The sequence below is a fragment of the Montipora foliosa genome, chromosome 9 (genome assembly GCF_036669935.1).
Source record: "Montipora foliosa isolate CH-2021 chromosome 9, ASM3666993v2, whole genome shotgun sequence".
Classification (NCBI taxonomy): Eukaryota; Metazoa; Cnidaria; class Anthozoa; order Scleractinia; family Acroporidae; genus Montipora; species Montipora foliosa.
Window position 1 is genome coordinate 21,802,865 of NC_090877.1, and position 18,220 is coordinate 21,821,084.

At 39.6% G+C, this 18,220-nt stretch overlaps 1 long non-coding RNA gene across 1 annotated transcript; it reads left to right on the forward strand.

Annotated features, from left to right (window-relative positions):
- The first annotated feature begins 1,491 nt into the window (after positions 1-1,491).
- On the forward strand, positions 1,492-3,796 carry LOC137970678 (uncharacterized). Its single transcript, XR_011116845.1, has 3 exons — positions 1,492-1,695; positions 1,903-2,219; positions 2,808-3,796. It is a non-coding gene; the product is annotated as an uncharacterized lncRNA (long non-coding RNA).
- Positions 3,797-18,220: the final 14,424 nt, after the last annotated feature.

Here is an 18,220-nt window from a genome sequence, read left to right on the forward strand (position 1 = left end):
AGCTGTGCAAAGTTTCCCCAGGGAGCGCGTGAATAAAAATATCTAGAGGCTGCCAGCCCTGAGTGGGAAAAGCGGCAAAACAAAACACAAAGGATAATCGCAGAAGGGAAAAAAGACACAAGAACCCACCCAAGGGATGGCAGCCTGGGCGTCGGTAATCCGACTAGGGCATTAGACACCCTTTCAGCCTACCATTGGAAAGGAAAAAGAAACGTAAAAAAGAGAAAACAGTGCGAGAAAAAATTACATTATGACAGAAACAAAAAGGTGCCGCAAAAATCGGAGAGAACACAAAGACACAACAATTTACAGAACACTAAAATTGAAACAAAACGAGGGAAGGCAAGGGCAAAAAACATGAAGACCAGGAAGTAACAAAAATCTAAGGCGTGCAAAACAAAAACAATGAACTAAATAGGCGTCAGGGTAATAGTATTGGACAAAGGCCAAAAATATGCGCGGCCAAGCTGGGAAATAAAAAGCTTTTGAAAACAATAAAGCCAAATAAGCAGGCAGGAACTAAAATAAAGGGGGAGAGGAAAGTGTTACACAAAACCATTGGCGGATTGCGAGGCGAAGGAAGAACGTATTAAGCAAACTAATAAAGTACGCGAGGTAACGGGAAGACAGCGAGAAAAGGACTAAACAAAAACCCGTCGAGAGGCAAAATATTCGAAAACACAAGATAGCGGAAAGAAAAGAAACTAATTATAAGAAATCATACACGTAACAGCGAAGGGAGGGAATGCACCGCGCAAACCCGACGCTTGCAAGGCGAAATACGCGAAACAAAAAATTACCATAAAGTACACAGATCGGCCTCAGCGAAACATAGGCGTACAAAAGATAAATTAAAAACGAGGGGACGAAAACTATAGAAAAAATGGTGCCAACAAGCAGCCACGTGGACGACAAAGGGGAGGGAAAGGCGAAAGGGCGAACACCAGTCAGGAAAAAACCAAGCAGTAAAACAGCAAAAATTACACCTGCAAAGGAGCTTGATTTTGCTGAGGATTCTCAACATTAGCTGCGGCAACCGAAGGCACTTGAATCAGGGCTTGAGCGGCGGGAACAGCAGCTTCAACTGGAGCTTGCGCGTCAGCCATAACACGGTAATGTTGCAAGAGAATTCTAACGCGAACTGGGCCTAAATGAAATCCAGAGCTCTTATTTATACTCGCGCTACAAGGGACTGGCGCGAATACGTCTGCGTTCGTGGGCTAATTGCTAGGGATTTCAATTGAGGCGCGGACGGCATCTGGAAGTGAGCTGCTTACCCTTTTAACTTGTCTTATCACTTCCACCTTTATATTGGTTAGTATCTTTCCTCCATTTGAGATGATTAGTTTAAAAATCTGGGAGACACTACTGCCTTGCCATGCCAGTCCAGGATTGTCATCAATTTTTGATAACCATGTTACGTCACAACATGGCGGCCATTGCAGAAATCGGAGGATTTCGTCAACCTCGTTCCCAGGGTCTACTCCGCTTTCAAGATGGCGGGTCGTATACACTTCACTTTATCCGTTTTTTGTTCGGAACTAGTTGGGTTATCTACCCGCAACTCTACTCGATATGGACAAGAAAGGAACATTCTTCGCCTTTTTCAAAGATGGCGGTGGCAGAGCGGGGTTGAACGGTTGGAAAGGTTAACTGTAAAGTGGGACAGTCCATGAAATTGGGTCCCAAAGTCAGGTACGTTTTCCACTTTGTCGTTAGATTAAAGGCACTTGTAGATTTTTCCAGCATTTGCAAAAAAAATGTCGCTATCTTTATGTCTTTTACTTGAACTTTCACGTGTTTTTGCTGTTGTGCACGATGTATTAAAAATGTGCAAGGGGGTATTTTGATTTGCGATGTGCTGTTAATAATGGCGCCCATATTTGTTTGATTTACTCCTAGGCGTTGAGATGGCGGATGCTGATGCCCACAGGCAAAAAAATAGCAAACTTGTGTAGATTTTGTGGCTCTACAGCGTCGAAAAAGACTAAAAGGCCTAAAAACAAATTCAAGGATGATTTTGAACGATATTTTGGCATTAATTCTGAAAAGTGCAGTGAAAGGCTTGAGTGACACAGGAACAATTCCTGTCAAAAAAGTGATGGGCGTTGATCACCTGCAAAGTGTAGCAAAACACACCTTTATTAGTTCAATTATGTTTGGATCCAACCTTGGTGGATGTGTTGTTCCATAAAATGTCCATACCTCCCCCACAAAAGGTGCGTTTTGACACCCCTTCACCCATCTGGAAATTCTAATGAGGTTTCTCTAAGTGGTTTGGTCTTTCTGCACCCTTCCTCGCCCTGGAATTTGAAATCCCTTGTGTGTGTGTGTATGGAGATTTTTTTTAGTAGCGAGTCTATGGATTTTCAACTTTGCATGTAAATTGAACAAACTATTTTTTGATGAAAGATTTTCTTCACATTGACAGCTTTTTAATGGGGACTGCTTTTCATAATTATAAAATTCCTTTTTTTAGGGAAGATATCTGTTTACAAACATTGACATCAAATTTCTTTTAATATTTAAATTTGCCAACCACGGAACAAAAGAACCCTTTGTTTCGGCATCCAATAATTAGGGTCTAGTTGGCACATTAATATTAACAGGTGATGTAATTGATATCCTCACTATATAGCAAGCTGAGCTAGAGTCAAATGCCTGAAAGAGGAGGGGTGGGCTGACTGTTTTCATAATCAACTAACACATTTGACAATATATGCACTTGCATACTCTTACTTTAATTAAGGGGTTTAATTTTATTAATGTTGTGACTTGATCATACTTATTTTAAAATTCATTGACAGTAAATGGCCCAAAAGATTGGAAGAAGCAGACTAACACTTCAAAGAAACAGCATCTCCTAGATGATTGCTCTGCCACATCTGATGATGTCATGCTATTGCATAAAGAGGCAAGTAAAGAAAGATTTTCATTGACAAAATATAATAAATATTATACAACTTAAAATACTTTGTACATGTAAGAAACACCAACACAGTATCACCGGGCTGGTAACTAAGAGTCTAATTCATTTTAGTTCCATTTTTTGGCAAAATCACTGAATAGTTCTCATTCTGAATGACTAATTGTTTAAATTGTTGTTTTGGTCATTTTATGATTTGGAGTTTTGGTGTATTAATTCATTGAATGTGGTTTCTTACATCTTCATGATTTCGTTTTCATTAAGAGGACTCTCATTTCTATTTACATTTTTTTTAAAAATTTGGTTGAATGATGTGTTTCTGTCTTAAGTTTAGTAGGTTGTAGAGAAATACTAAAGCCCATTTGAAAGTAAAGCAAAGCAAAGACATTCTGCAAACACGTTCGTACGGTAATATGTTTTGGGATTTAAGCCGTGCACACACATACGGAGAGTCATTTCAGCGGCTTTGGCAATATTAATGTTGTAACGTGTAAATAAAAAGTAATTTGCCCCTTGGGCAATCGCTTCCTGTACATTTGGCAATTCAAGAGCCGTTTCCAAAACGAAATTATTTACTTTTCTTGTTTCATTTATATTTTATACGGAATGCCCCAGCTTCGCCTCCCAAGAAAAAGAAGCCGACTGATGACTGATGAAAATATCATGCCCACTATCGAAGAATAAATAGTGCATTTTAGCTTAACTGTTGTCGTCCCCTTTACTGTGTTATTTTACTCGGAACAGTTGTTAGATGAGGTATCCAAAATAAAGCCTTGAAATAACTTTGCCCAAACATTCCACATTCTATGCATTTTACTGTGATATAAGCATTGAAAATTCCTTCCTCTTTGCACCGCGTTTCACCCTATCGTCCGCCATATTGAATTTTCACGCAGTTGCTGATAAATGATGTGACGAGGCTGATGTCACGTTGACGAGAATTTGAGCAGTGATTGGCTAATGGTTTGTTTTGGTAGTGGTTATCAACAACTTTGGTAGTGGTTATCAAAGTTAATTTCCGGTTCCGATCAAAAACGGAAGGCAAAAAGGAAGGCAAGAAAGGAAGGCAACTAAGCAAGGCAAAAAAGGTATAAAAATACCTTCAAAATTAGCATCCTTGCATACGGAGCTTTTATAAAGGGATTAACATCGTATTAAATAAAACCGATAATTTTATTTTACTGAGCTACTTCGTGCTTCAACTCACAAGATCGTCGAAAAAAAGAGTCTCGCAGTCTAGTGAAAATCGAAGAATTTTAACATAAAAAAAGAATCTGCTAACTCACAAACGTTGCAAAAATGTGCTCACCTCTCATCTTGCTCCTGTGGCAATTTAGTGCACTGCCGAAACCTGGCAGAATTTTGTGGCCTTCTAGTAGTTTCATTCCTGTTCTCTCCGTCGTCTCGTTCTTGTCGTCTTCCACTGGTTTGCAAAATCTTGAACAGCAACCCGGTGAAAACCATAGCTCCGATTCCACCAAACAATGCACACCAAAAAACTGGTTTAGAAATCTCCATTCTCTGCTGTCCTGATTTGTTTGATGTGCAATCTTTGTTTGGCCGCTTTAGCAAGTTAACTTCAAAGTGATCTCGATCGACTTGGGACTGTGAAGTGTGAGTAATTTGGCAAACAAATCCCGCGCTGTGACTGGCCACCCAATAAATTACAATAGAAATGACGTAATGTATACGTGATATGGAGAACATTCACTGGCGAAAAAATGTCTGCTAGTGAGTCGCGCAAAATGGCACGTGATACGTTTCCGGGACTATCATTGGCTCTCATGAAGAAAGCACTCCCGAGAAGAGCAGAAAAATGGCTGCCGTTTGAGAATCGACATCTTGTTGGTTTCCGTTCTTTTCAGAGCGATCAAGGCTAGTTTTAACGCCAGTTTCAAGTGGAATGTATTCTTAGAAAACATTTATGTTGTGTAACACGTGTGAAACTCCAATCCAACTAGTATCCTCGGAAAATTTGATCCTGGAAAAGTTTATTTCGTGGGATAAGAGCTGCGAAACAGGTGAGTTTTTACGCAATTTTTAATGTGGAAAGTTTGTTGCCACCGGGAACAAAAAGTTACTGTAATGTGCAGAAAGGAGGATTCCCAAGGTTTCCGTTGATGTGTGAATTGGCTTGTACCAGGTGGCAGAGAAATGGCAATATTGTTCAACGTGAAGGTTATTTTTTTCTGTGTTACTCCTTACGATCGGCACCTCCACATGAATGATCAATGATTCGATCAGATGTGAATTTGATTTTGAATGTGATTGTGTCATTGGGAACGTAACCCTAATATCAAATATTTTAAATAGCTGCTTTTAAGGTCATTTATATTCCCTTTTCTGGTGAAGGTTTTTAAAGTTATTATACTTTTTAGCAGTCACAACTCAACGATCCTTGCGTTCAAGCACAGGCGCCCCAAGCTGAAAATACGTGGTGTATGCGACAGTTTGTGTATATAGGGAATTGTATGGGAAAATCACCGATCGTAAAAAAATTGTGTAAATAACTATCTCATTTGAAATAAAGTTTTCCTACCTGAAATGTGTGACCAACTTGTCTCTTTTGGCGAGTTTCGAGCCATTCTGACGCCGTTTAGTGAAGTCATGCGGAAGGCCGTTGCTGAAATAATGGGAAGGCCGGTGACTCCATCCATCGCTGGCCAGACCTCACTCCACAAATCGTTTTCTCCTTGAGCAACAGGAAAAGTCCCGAATCGCAATAAAAACAACAGTTCCATAAAGCTCAATAAATTTCACTCCAAATACGTGTGTTTCGGCGGCCGAAGGACTCGTGGCGAACGAAAACTTTGCCTTAAAATTCACCTCTTCGGCTCTCCTTAGAGGCTTGTGACCGGGTAGTCAACAACGGAAACTCGCAAGATGGTTTCAGCCTCAACTCTGATTGGTCCATTTGAATTTGACCGCGCGCTGGCAACACGACAGTTGTTGACTTGTATTTGGAGTGAAATTTATTGGGCTTTATGGAACTGTTGTTTTTTTTGCGATTCGGGACTTTTCCTGTTGAGGAGAAAACGATTTGTGGAGTGAGGTCTGGCCAGCGATGGATGGAGTCACCGGCCTTCCCATTATTTCAGCAACGGCCTTCCGGATGACTTCACTAAACGGCGTCAGAATGGCTCGAAACTCGCCAAAAGAGACAAGTTGGTCACACATTTGAGGTAGGAAAACTTTATTTCAAATGAGATGGTTATTTACACAATTTTTTTACGATCGGTGATTTTCCCATACAATTCTCTATATACACAAACTGTCGCATACACCACGCATTTTCAGCTTGGGGTGCCTGTGGTTCAAGTAATTACCAAGTTATGGATTTGCAATAATCAAAATCAAAATCCATGTTAGTTAAAATAATGTTTGGAAGAACAGAAGTGTAGGTACAGATGTATATAGATATCTATAGATTCAGGTTCGTCACTGTTTTACAAATATTTTTTTTTAGACTTGTTTTCTGGAAGCATTAATGATGTAATTTTGGTTTTAGGGGACTGTCATGTGTTGTTGGATCAAGGAATCTGTTTTGAGTCAAGTATGGTTGACAGTGGATAGCTGTTCCTGAAAAGGCTGAAAGGAAGCTTTATTGCCTTGGACTTTTTTTGGTTACACCCCACATGTTTGTTCTTTTCTTAGATGGCAAAAGTTATTAATACATTATGTGATTTGGAGCTGCAGCTAGAAACAGTGTCCCATGCATAAGGTCTCATTGGGTTTGATGGCAGTAAAATAATTTGGTAAAAAATATCTTAACTTCTCATCTTGGTCCTGCTGGACTTCAAACATGCTCTACCATTTTGCACAAGGAACTTGTCAATCAACCATTACCTTTTGGTGTATTTGCAATATGATCTTTGGATAGCAATTGATTTATTTTTCTTATTCCTTATGTGTAGATATGCTATGTCTGTCACATAGTTAGTTTTAAGCTTTTATTTCCTGTAGTGTATCTTTATTACAGTTAATACATAACCCCACAAGCATGTATTATTGCTTTAATATTGATTGTGTTTGAATAAAGGATATTGTTGTCTTGTCTTGTAGATAATGCAAAACATCCTCAGTTGTATTTGCATTATTTCTGAATGTTACTTTTAAAGGGCAAACCATTAAAAAGTGTACATAGTTTGCAGGAGTTCAGAAAAAATATTCAAAATATTCACTGATTTGAAGTTCCTGAAGCAGGTAAATCTTGAGGAGTTTACATAACCATATTTGGAATATACGGCATTTATATTTGGGCATGTGTAAGTCCACAGAATTCATTTTCTTTATGTTGAGAAGTACTGTAAGATTGTTGACTCCATGGGGTTCCCCATTGACAAGTAAAATCGTCTGGTGTTAGACAGAGCAAAATACTCTGGCTTTAGACAGAGTAAAATACCAAGTATGGCCGGTTTAGGGGTGAAAGAGTTAAATGCCATCGATCATTACTTTGACTTTCTTTTTCTTCATTTGAACGAAAACAAAGTGATTAATCATCACCACCATTGCTATACAACTGCATTGGCTTTTAGAACAAAGTATCAAAGTTGAAGCTGGTGGTTCAAGGAGTAAACTACGCGTTTGCAAAAAAGTTAGGTTAAAAAGACTTTAATGGTATTTCAGTATTATTGTAAAACAAATTTGCATAATATCATTAAAGTCATGAAATCAATGAGAATCCAAACATGAGGATTTAGTTTGCTCAGGAGGGGTCTTTTTTTTTTTTTTTAAAAAGCAACCCTTAAAGGTAACAGAGTCTTGTTTTGTGGATGTAGGCTAAAGAAATCTGACCCCTTAGAGGAACCAGTTCTAAATTGACAAATGACTGGCATTTTATAATTAAGTAAAAGTTATTTGCTCTCTTACCAAATTGTTCTACAGTTCCATTCATTTTTCAGATTGATAGCCTTAAGTGTACTGCAGCAACTCTGCCAGCTGTTTGGTCTTAGTATCATAAGCAGTACAAATCCACAAATTTTTCTCCAAAAAGGATCAACAAGAACCCCTGTAATTATCGTAAGGGAATCCCCCTTGGAGTAGTTTGTTCACTTCACCACCATTGTTTAACTCTATCCAGGGACTAAAGCAAGGATTGAAATTGATTACAGCTTAAATAAATTGGACCACTTTTTTTACTTCTGACACTTACTGCATTCAACTTTAATTTATTCATCCTTTGAAATGCTAGGAATGGTTACTATTATTTACAGCAATTCATTGCATCTAATGTTGAAATACATTGTATTTTTTACATATGATTTATGAGTCAATGAGTCATGAGTCAATGAGTTAGTGCAGTTACCCTAACCCATAAAATGAAGGCTAAAATTTAACCTCACCCTGCTTAGGCTTAAGCACTGAAACAAGGGCTAAGGCTTAATCAATAAATTATTGCTAATAATATTGACTGTGTGTCTCATTGACTCATTGACTCGTAAATCATGGGACCTCTTGACATATGGAAAGGTAACACGAGTTATTTCTGTGAAGTCTTATCCAGAAAACTGTAACATGGGATTATGCACCTTTCAAATGTAGCTTTGTATGCTTTTGCTCAATGTCTTTGAACAATTATTACAGAAATATGAAGTTATGGTTTTTAAGGTTAAATCTAATGCAAGGGGATTAAAATTATTGAAGCAGCTGTGTTGCAACCAGAGTCTGCAAAGAGAGGTTAAGTAATTTGTTATACTGGAAGTACTTAGTAGGCCAGCGTGAAATTTGTGAAAAGTTTTGGAGGGTGGCACTGAATCACCTTCAACAAGTTTTCTAAACTTTGGAGATACCTAATTTTATATCCTCCTGCTGTTTTATTGCTAGAAGATAAAATCAATTCCTAATTAAGTATTTTTGTTTTCAATGTGGTGAAAGCGTATTATTAGCAGTAGTAATATTGTTACAGTAAAATTCTCCCTGCTAGTAAGCTGGATTTCTGAATCAAATTCTCAACTTAGAATGTTGTTGCTTTGGCTATTCAGAGTTAACCTAATCTATGTTTAATTCTATAATTTGGAGGGAAGCAAACAATTGGCATTTTGCTTGGAACAACTATAACAATATATAATAATTGCAACTAAAAGGTTCCTTCTAGTGTACCCAATATGAGGTGCTATGACATGGTTATTATTTCTGCTAAATTCACTTTAAAATTTATTTTTAAACGACTGAAATACATTTCTAAATTTTCCCCTCGGTCTTAATAAATTTTCTTCTACGGACCACTTGAATGGCAATTTTAACAACTTAATTTTGAAAAAAAAATGCGAAAATCTTAACATTTTCTGTTAGATGCAGGCCCCCGAGGAAACATCGTGTAACTTTTTAGTTGGAAGAGAAACCATTTGGAAATTTAGTGGTATATTTTTGGTCCACTTTTTAAAAGATAAACACATGAATTGAAATCAAGATGGTAATCCATTAGCCGGTAAGCTCCACAAACGAATTTCCACTCGAACACTGCCACGGGTCACCTCGCAGCTCTAACAAGGTTGGAGCTGATTGGTTAGCTGCTTGAATTGCGTTAATTAGAAATTTGCCTGATTAAGTTCAATTGAAATGGTCATCGAGCGAACTGCTATTCGACCATTCAGTCAAATCTCTTCAGCAACAGTGTCCTGGTGCCATAAATGTAACAACTGAGTGAACAATGTGAAGTTTTTTAAAGGGACCATGTATTTCGAGAGGGATCACTATATGAGCTCTACAAGAACATCTGAAGACCACCATTACTGCCCTTTTTACGTTGCATGGTACCGACTACACCTTGAAGCATTAGCTATAGCTGCAATGGTACGCTTATTATGCTCCCTTAATGTTTAAGAAGTCTCAGGCGTTTTACTAGTACATGTGTATGGGGAAGTAGGCGATAAGGGAGGTACGAATGGCCAACACTTCGAAGGCAAGAGAGGTGACGGTGGCTAAGGCTATACATGTGGTGGAGCATGGTCAAGTCAACTCAGGAAGGGCTGTTACGGTAGCAAGGGTAACCAGCCATGTGGCCATTTTGATGAGGTGCCATGGCAGTTGATGTCGGTAAAGAGGGCCAGAGTGCCAAGAGTGGCCAAGCTTTCCAGGGTGGCTAATGTGGCCAGGGTGGCAAGGGTGGTCAAGGTGGCAAGGATGGCCAAGGTGGTAAGGGCGGTAAAGGTGGACGGGGTTGCCAAAGTGGCCAGGGTGGTCAAGGTGGCAAGGGTGGCCAAGGTGGCGAGGGTGGCCAAGGTGGCGAGGGTGGCAAGGGTGGCGAGGGTGGCGAGGGTGGCATGGGTGCCTAAGGCGGTGAGCGTGGCCAGGTTGACAATTTCATACCATACCAGTCGTATGTATCCTTTCCTACAACCTTTTCTATGCGCTAATTTTGATCAGAAAGATTTAACATTTCTTAAATTATATTTTGTCATTTGTCGTCACTGTCGCTCAATCACCAATGAGGCATTTTGAATTCTTTGTCCAAAGATTCAAAGAGAGACTAAATATTTTAAGCAAAAGCCGATACAACGTAGATTTGATTTTAGTGATGTACTATATTTCGGCTGGCCAAACCAGCCTTCTTCAGGTACAAGGAGAGTTTACATTGAATTTCAACTTGAAATAACGCCGATCAGATCAAGCCACTGATCCAACGTACACCGACAGGAAAATTGTCCACGGTTGCTTGCTTCGAAACTCTCAAAGAGAGACCTTCCTTATATTTGAGTGAATTGGTTTGGATTAAAAACCTCTCTCTACAACTGAAAAGGAAGAAAGTACTGCAAGGAAATGAACCGTTGACAACCCTCCGTAGTTTTTAGTAGTAGTTTTTAGTAGTAACGAAAGTTAAGAAATGTTTTATATCTTATGCCTCCATTCCTTTTTACAACTACATAGTCATAGGACATCGTACGTTAGAGGGAGTAATGAGTGTATCATGCCAATATTGTATTTAACAAATATGAAGTGTAATTTCCGCTGTTATACATGCATGTGCTATTTACTTATGTTATTTTTCTGTAGAAATCTGTATTTGGTGAAATAAAAGTACAAATTTAAGTTAAAATTAATTTACAATTTTGGTGATACAAACGAGTATATCGTCGTTTGCATAGTGTAATGTGCATGTCTAGCACTACATGCCATAACAAACGCGGACAGAGCTTACGTGTTAAAATGAACTACCGTGTAGCATGAAAATGTTGCGGCTTTTAATTTCTGGGGATATTGCGGATGAATCCTTATCCGCAAAAAGGGCTCAAAAAATATCATACAAATGTAAAATACAAAAATATAACGCAAAAATATAACACCCGCCAAAGAAAACGCGCCAAAAACAACTCCCTTCAGTCAAATTACAAACTGCGCTTTTTGATAGATTTGTGCCAAGCGATGTACACTGGATCCATTCAGATGTCGAGTGTTGACACCCAATGCAAAGCCAAGGTCAAGTAATTTTCGTCGCTATCGAGAGGGAGGTCATTCGCGCGACGTCCTCTGGTGTAAAAGTAATGGCTTATACCTCCGTTCTCGGGCTTTATCTCTTACTTAACTAATAAAAATACAAAATGACATTTACCATATCTGCATACAGGTAATTGGAAAATTGATAGCGCTTATAACATTTGTGAATTAAGATATATTAAGAAGCTCTTTTCTTTCTTGAAACATTAAATGGATATATTTACCTAATAATTTAGATGTAACCTTGTTTTCTGCTGTAAGTAAATACTTCGTCTTCTCCTTATTACTTCAATTGGTGTAACGAGTGCCACCGTTTGAAATATGCGAATGCAGCTCCCTTCTTAAAGTGGTATACCCCCGGCAATACATGAATAATGGGTGATTGCGTGAATGATTGAATGAATGGATAACTTTATTTATGAGTCAACAAAAGGTTTGCAATTGCTGCAAATTCAGTGGGGACACCTAAAACAAGTTACAATCATCAAAACTATGTACAAAATAAAAATTACAATAACAGCTATAAAACTAAAAATAAAACTAAGAATAAATAGTCTAGTTGGACATAGATGACATTTGCACCCTCATCAATGAAAATAATTAAACCCCTGTTTCCAATGAAATTTTTACAGTGGACGTATTTATCTTGCCGGTAAACGAAGAATCCGTTTTCAGGTTGAATCCGTTTACAAGTAAATAATGAAAAGAACACAGTCGGGTTAAACTTGTTCGTCGGTGTGTTGTAGTGGTGAAGGCATAGAACTATAGATCTTGAGGGTTCGAGTTCGAGTTCTGGTAAGTGTATAGTACAGTTCTTTGTTCCCCTTTCCTGCTGTAATGTTGAGAATGAATGGAGAAGTATGAATACAACAACCGATAAAGGGCGGATCCTGGGGGAGGAGATGAATAGGGTGGTTAGCCACCCCCTATTTTGCCTCAATTTTTTTCTATTTATTTGCCTTTTCTTGTATTTATATATATATTTTTGCTGGAACCAATACTGTCAATACTGTTTAACTGACGTTACTCTTTTGTTAATGCGAAATATAAACAAAGTCAAAATGGCCGCCTCAATTATCGGTATTTGGTTAAAGTGTATGTTGCCGGTATAATCTGTGCTCCGGTTTAATCCATTTTACTTAGATTGAATCGGTGATCGCGTTTTACGCAATCCGATGAAGTGAACAACCTTTTTCCTTTTAACCCAACTTAGGGCCAGGTTAGGATTATTTTTGGTTCTTATACATGGATATCAAACAAAAGTAAATTATGAAAAGAAATGTGCTGGTTAAGAATGTTCGTCGTTTCAGCGTAGTGGTGAAAACACAGAACTATACTTCTAGAGGGTCCGAGTTCCAGTACCGGTAAGCGCTAAATACAGGGTCGTAACGAGGTATATTTTTCCGTAACTGATCCCATACTTTTACCCAAAATTTGGATTCCTGATCCGAAAAACGATGAAAATTTGGATCCCTGAACTGCAAAAATTTGATCTCTGATTCCTGATTCCATGAAAAACACTGCTGATCCCGATAGCACGCGTTGTGATTCCAGATCCCGGGGTTGTGATCCCTGATCCCGGCCCTTTTCAGGCCTTTGATATCTGATCCATACCTCGTTACGACCCTGATAGTAGACTTCATTCTTAAATTCTTTCCCTACTATGTTGTTATGTTGAGAATGAATGGATAACCGATAAGATGATACGAAACATTAAGAAGATGTCTTGAGATGCGTATTGGGCGTTACAATTCAAAATAATCTCAAATGGAATTTGCACATTAATGAGGTTGTGGCTACGGCGTCAAAGAGGCTGCATATTCTTCGTGTCCTCGAACCCTACGGAGTACCACCTGCCGACCTACTTAAGGTTTATTTTGCGCTCATTAGGTCTTGAATACTGTTGTCCTGTGTGGCATCGAGTTAGTGCAGAAACGGGCCCTGTGCATCATCTTTCTTGCACTGCACTACCAAGAAGCCTTAGCTACTACCAGGTGTGTATCACTTCACACAAGAAGAATGGGTTTGTGTTGCAAAGTATTTACAAAGATAAATGAGCCCGAGTCCCGTCTTTGCCATCTTGTGCCACCGACTCGGTTGCAGGTGCACGGCCGCTCCCCTCGCAATAAAGACAGACCTCCCTAATAAGTTGCAAAACTAAACGCTTTCAACGAAGCTTTTTTCCAGCGGTGTGCCTTTAGGCTCATGGCATGTAATTTAGGAACTTATGGGAATTCAATGTATAACTTGATATATTTCTAGTTTCTAGGTTTTTATCTAATTATTGTATTTTGTCTTGTTATTATTGTAAGGCCCAGCCCATTTTGAACGCGATATAATTAGTTTTATCTTTGTAAAAGAATATCGCAATTCGCTTATTTTTAAGCACGACGATTTTAAACGTTTTTCCAATCCTTTTTTTTGGGGGGGGAGGGGGGGGGGGGTGGAGAGGGATAGCTGCTTACAATACCGCACACATTTAGTTTGAGCACTTAATGAATGGTCTACAATCATCGTTACAAGATCGCAGCTTATCCTTCTTTCCCCATCCCCTCCATTCCAATGTTGTGTCAGATTTTTTCAGGCAACTGTTAGTAGCCGTGAAAATCAACGTTGAAGTAGGCAGGGGAGAAACGGGGATGGAAGCTGCAACAAATGTGAGGAGTATTGTAAGTAAAAACGGAGTCGATCTGAGCCCTGATTTCATAAAAAAAGATGTATAATTCGATTCCTTCAATTCATCCCTCCCCACCCCCCCTCCTCCTAAAATAATCCTTCATCCGCCATAAGTTGATACGAAACATTAAGAATATGTGTTAATACGCGTAAGACAGAGCTTGAGGCGAGGTATAGGTGTTTAAAATCCTTTTAGGGTGTGTTTACTAGGTAGATTAAATACTCAACCTAAATAAAATGAGATTCATCAATTAACCTACAGAACAACAGTTTCAACCTGAGTACGGATTTTACCGACAATCATGTGAAAATCAGTTTGGTGGCCATGGTAAGGCGCGATGCACTGCTAAAGTCTGAAGTTGGGTATCCTGGCCCATAATTTCTATCCACGTATGTACTTTTTGCATGATAAATGTCTTGCAACTGGTCAAGGAGTGGATGTTAAATCTAATGTACATTGGCAATGGCGGCTCTCTTACTCTGGTATGCCATCTGGTATGACAAACCTGATGAACGCTGTTTCGAGTTGAACAACACCACCTGATATATCGTGGGGCAGGGTTTTGACTCTTTATGCTCTGACTCTTTGAGACTCTGCTACCATCTATAGTACCATAGAGATGAGGGTCGTGAGACTTGCCGGGACCGAATTTTTTCCGTGGGGAAAGGCACAAGAGAAAGTAAAACCCTCGTGAGAAAACATGTTTCTGAGGAATACCTTTGCGGCTTGTGATAACACTAAAGTATCATCACATAATTCTCTTTCTTTTTAACGCGGCCGCTTTTAGAAGCACGCTTTTAAGGCCATCCCTAAAAAGAATTGTAGTCTGCCGTGCATCAGTTTGGTCTTGTGCCTCAGGGAAGTCATTTAACAGCCCATTCTTCAGTCTAAACCCAAAATCCTTTAGTCGATTTTCATACAGCTTATGCAGTTCGAAAAGTATAAAGAAATGTGTTTCATTCTCCACTGCATTGGCTATGTTTAAGCCTAGCTTCCATATGATCTGCAACGGTCTGTGATCAGTTGGTAACACGATCGTCTATACGTCTGCGCCACTTTGCAGACATAGGGAAACCTCTGTCCCCGGCGTCGGCGGCGATCTGCGGCACACGGTCACGATGATCGGGAAAGTTGAATCTAGTTTTACTTTCCCGACCATTACGACGCTTCCGACTAAGACAATTTTTGATGCAATCGAAACGCGTGTCTCTGTCCTATCGGCGGCACACTATTGTTCCCCTTATAACACCTCCAATCAGACTTGAAGTAAGTGCGCTCCTTATTTTCTTCTCTTCGCAGAGGATTAGTGGTGCGCTTGTCTGCGATGGCTTCAAATTTAAATGGGATAATTTGCCTCCTGTGTTTATGATCGTCTGCGATGAGACCGACGCAGTCAGCTTTCGATGGTTGCAGACCGTTGCAGATCATACAGAAACCAGGCTTTACGGAGCAGGGTTGCTGCATTAGAGAGAGCGTTAGCCTTCCACAAACGTGGGATGAGTGCATGTTCTTTCTGGGTACCTACGTTTTCCCTCTCCTCAACAACAAGCAGTTCATTAGACCTGATTTCATTTGTAATATCCCTAATTAGATAGTTTAATAACGGCGTCATCATCATCATTATTATTTCAATATTGTGCCATAGGTTGCTTGCACTGCATGTAACTTGATTGAATTCAAGGGTTGGGTTGATAAAGTGGAAAAGTTAGAAATTAAAAGGGCCATCCACATACTTTCGCTCGTCATCCACACGTTCGGAAACGCAGATGAAAAGATTGGTCAGGTGAAAACGGGGACTTTCGAAAATGAGGACCAAGAAAGGGTGGGAAATTTTGAAATTGAATTACTGTGGTCGGGTGAAAAAGGAGACTTCAAGTTTTCATAGCGTGACTAATAAAAGACGTGAGAGGAGATTGAAATAAAGAGAAAATAAAAGAAACCTACATGATTTTCCATGATTTGAAATCGACTCTTAAACCCATGCAATCCAGTTCCAAGTTGTGTGTATAGGTGAAAACGATACAAAACCACTAGTATGGATGAAAACTCTTGCTCTGTTTTCGCAGCGATCAAAACGCCTACTTTTGAAACCCCCATTCGTGGGTGAAGAAAATATCTTGATCTTAACAAGAACGACAAGCCATAAACTTTTTTAAATTATAAGCATTACTTAGAGACTCGGAAATCACTAAGAAAGAAAATCAATCTTATATTTGCGTAGCAAGAAAAATCGGCAATAGCATTTCGTAAGAGCGAGAGTACCTTAACCAGTACTAGTCGTGAATATTGTTGTTTGGAACTAATGGTTTTGATTTTGTAGTATTCATGGCGGGGCTGAAATTGGACGATAATTTATAGTGCCGTCGTTTCATATTACGTGATATCGCACAATGGAGGCATAGCATGCGAGCAAGGCTGTGACACGCTTAGCTCGTGCATAATTTTTTACCGGCTGTGTCCATGTTGGGTTAGTTTGAAAGGATCGGCGGATCAAATACTCCGTACGACCCTGTCTGTTTTATGAACACTGGCTTGTTTATAATTGTAAATATGAATGCTAGCTCTAAAAATTCCGTTCATTAAAAAATTGAAGCATACGCGTGCCTTGATTTGCAGACCGCTTCCGCAACTTGCACCCTGATATACCATGATTTGTGGTCGACCAACACAAAAATCATTCGCTTTGTCGACTACAAAAAAGCCCGGATTCTATCTTACCAATATCGGGTCCCATTATTTTTTTCGAGTTTGATAAAAAATACGCTTCTGCGCATGATTTGTTGCATTAACTTCGTTCCTTTTGTTTTTACCAATCTCGTCCCCAGAGTCCGTGTCGGAGACTGGATCCGAGTGTTTTTGATTGACAGTTAAGTTGCCTGCGGTCAGTGACTTTGTCTGTGTTTTGTCGCTACGAGGGCAGTTGTGGCTTTACTAAGATCTGTAAAAATTTCTTTTGTGTGTGACCTTTGATTTAGTGGGGCAACATTCGATAAACAGGAGGCATTCCCGACAGTCCGCACCAAGAACACAGACTCTGGCCACTTCCAGGGCAGGAAGTCCCCAAATCACGGACTTCCGGCTAGTCCACTTACGCTCAGAAATTTGAAACAACAGTGGTTACAAAAATGGACCTTCACTGCGACTGCGCATAAATTGGAAGTGGCCAGAGTCCGTGTTCTTGGTGCTGACCAAAAGAAAAGCGGACTCTGAGGACTAGATAGCTTTTTGACAATATGGGATCTGGGAGCAGGGCTGGCGCAGTGGTGAGAACACTCGCCTTCCACCAGTGTGACCCCGGAATCGATTCCCGGACTCGGCGCCATATGTGGGCTGAGTTTGTTGGTCTCTACTATGCTGCGAGAGGTTTTTCCCCGGGTATCCCGGTTTTCCCCTATCCTAAAAAAAACCAACATTTGATTTCATCTGATTTCAGTTGATTAGTAGTCTCCCCGTTTCTCGTTTCACGAAGGCCTCTATTACCTCTGCGAGACAAAAGCCTCATTCTGTGGTCAACTGAATACCTTAAACAGTCAACTGAATACCTTAAACAGGCTACACTACAAGCAGACTCTCTTGTTTACATGGCGCCAGCATAATTTATGCCAGCCCCGAGCTTTAAGGACGTTCGCGCCCATTGCTACTGCGCGTTTTTTTGCGCATGTCACGCACACGTCATGCATCGCAGACGACGACGGTAAACACGATGCTAAAGGCGCAAACAATTTCCACAAGAATGGAACGTGAAAGTATGTGGCATTATGGGATAGCTGTGGAGCCAGGTCTTCTCGGAAATGTGACGCAATGGCGTGACAGTGCAAATAAACAATCGCTTTGAGAACCTCGCAGTGATTTTACTCTCTTGAATGCTCGGTGACCCCCACTTTTCTTTCCGTAGATCACTTCCTTTCCTAAGTTTGTCCATTTTAACAAAAAACAAAAAAAAAAGTGTACGTGAGAGATTTTATGCTCTCGTGCGACCGAAGTTTTCTTTCTTATACTAATATGTATCGTTTTTCAAGGACTATTTCACCTCAGAAAAAGACATCAGCTGCAAAAGTTTGTTTAGTTATATTATTTATGTTGAATTGAGTACGTTTACCTGATCTAAATTTCACTAATGCAGCTTGTTTATTGCTGACAGTTGTAAGCTAAGATCGTCTTAAAACTAGGAGTAATCAAAGATT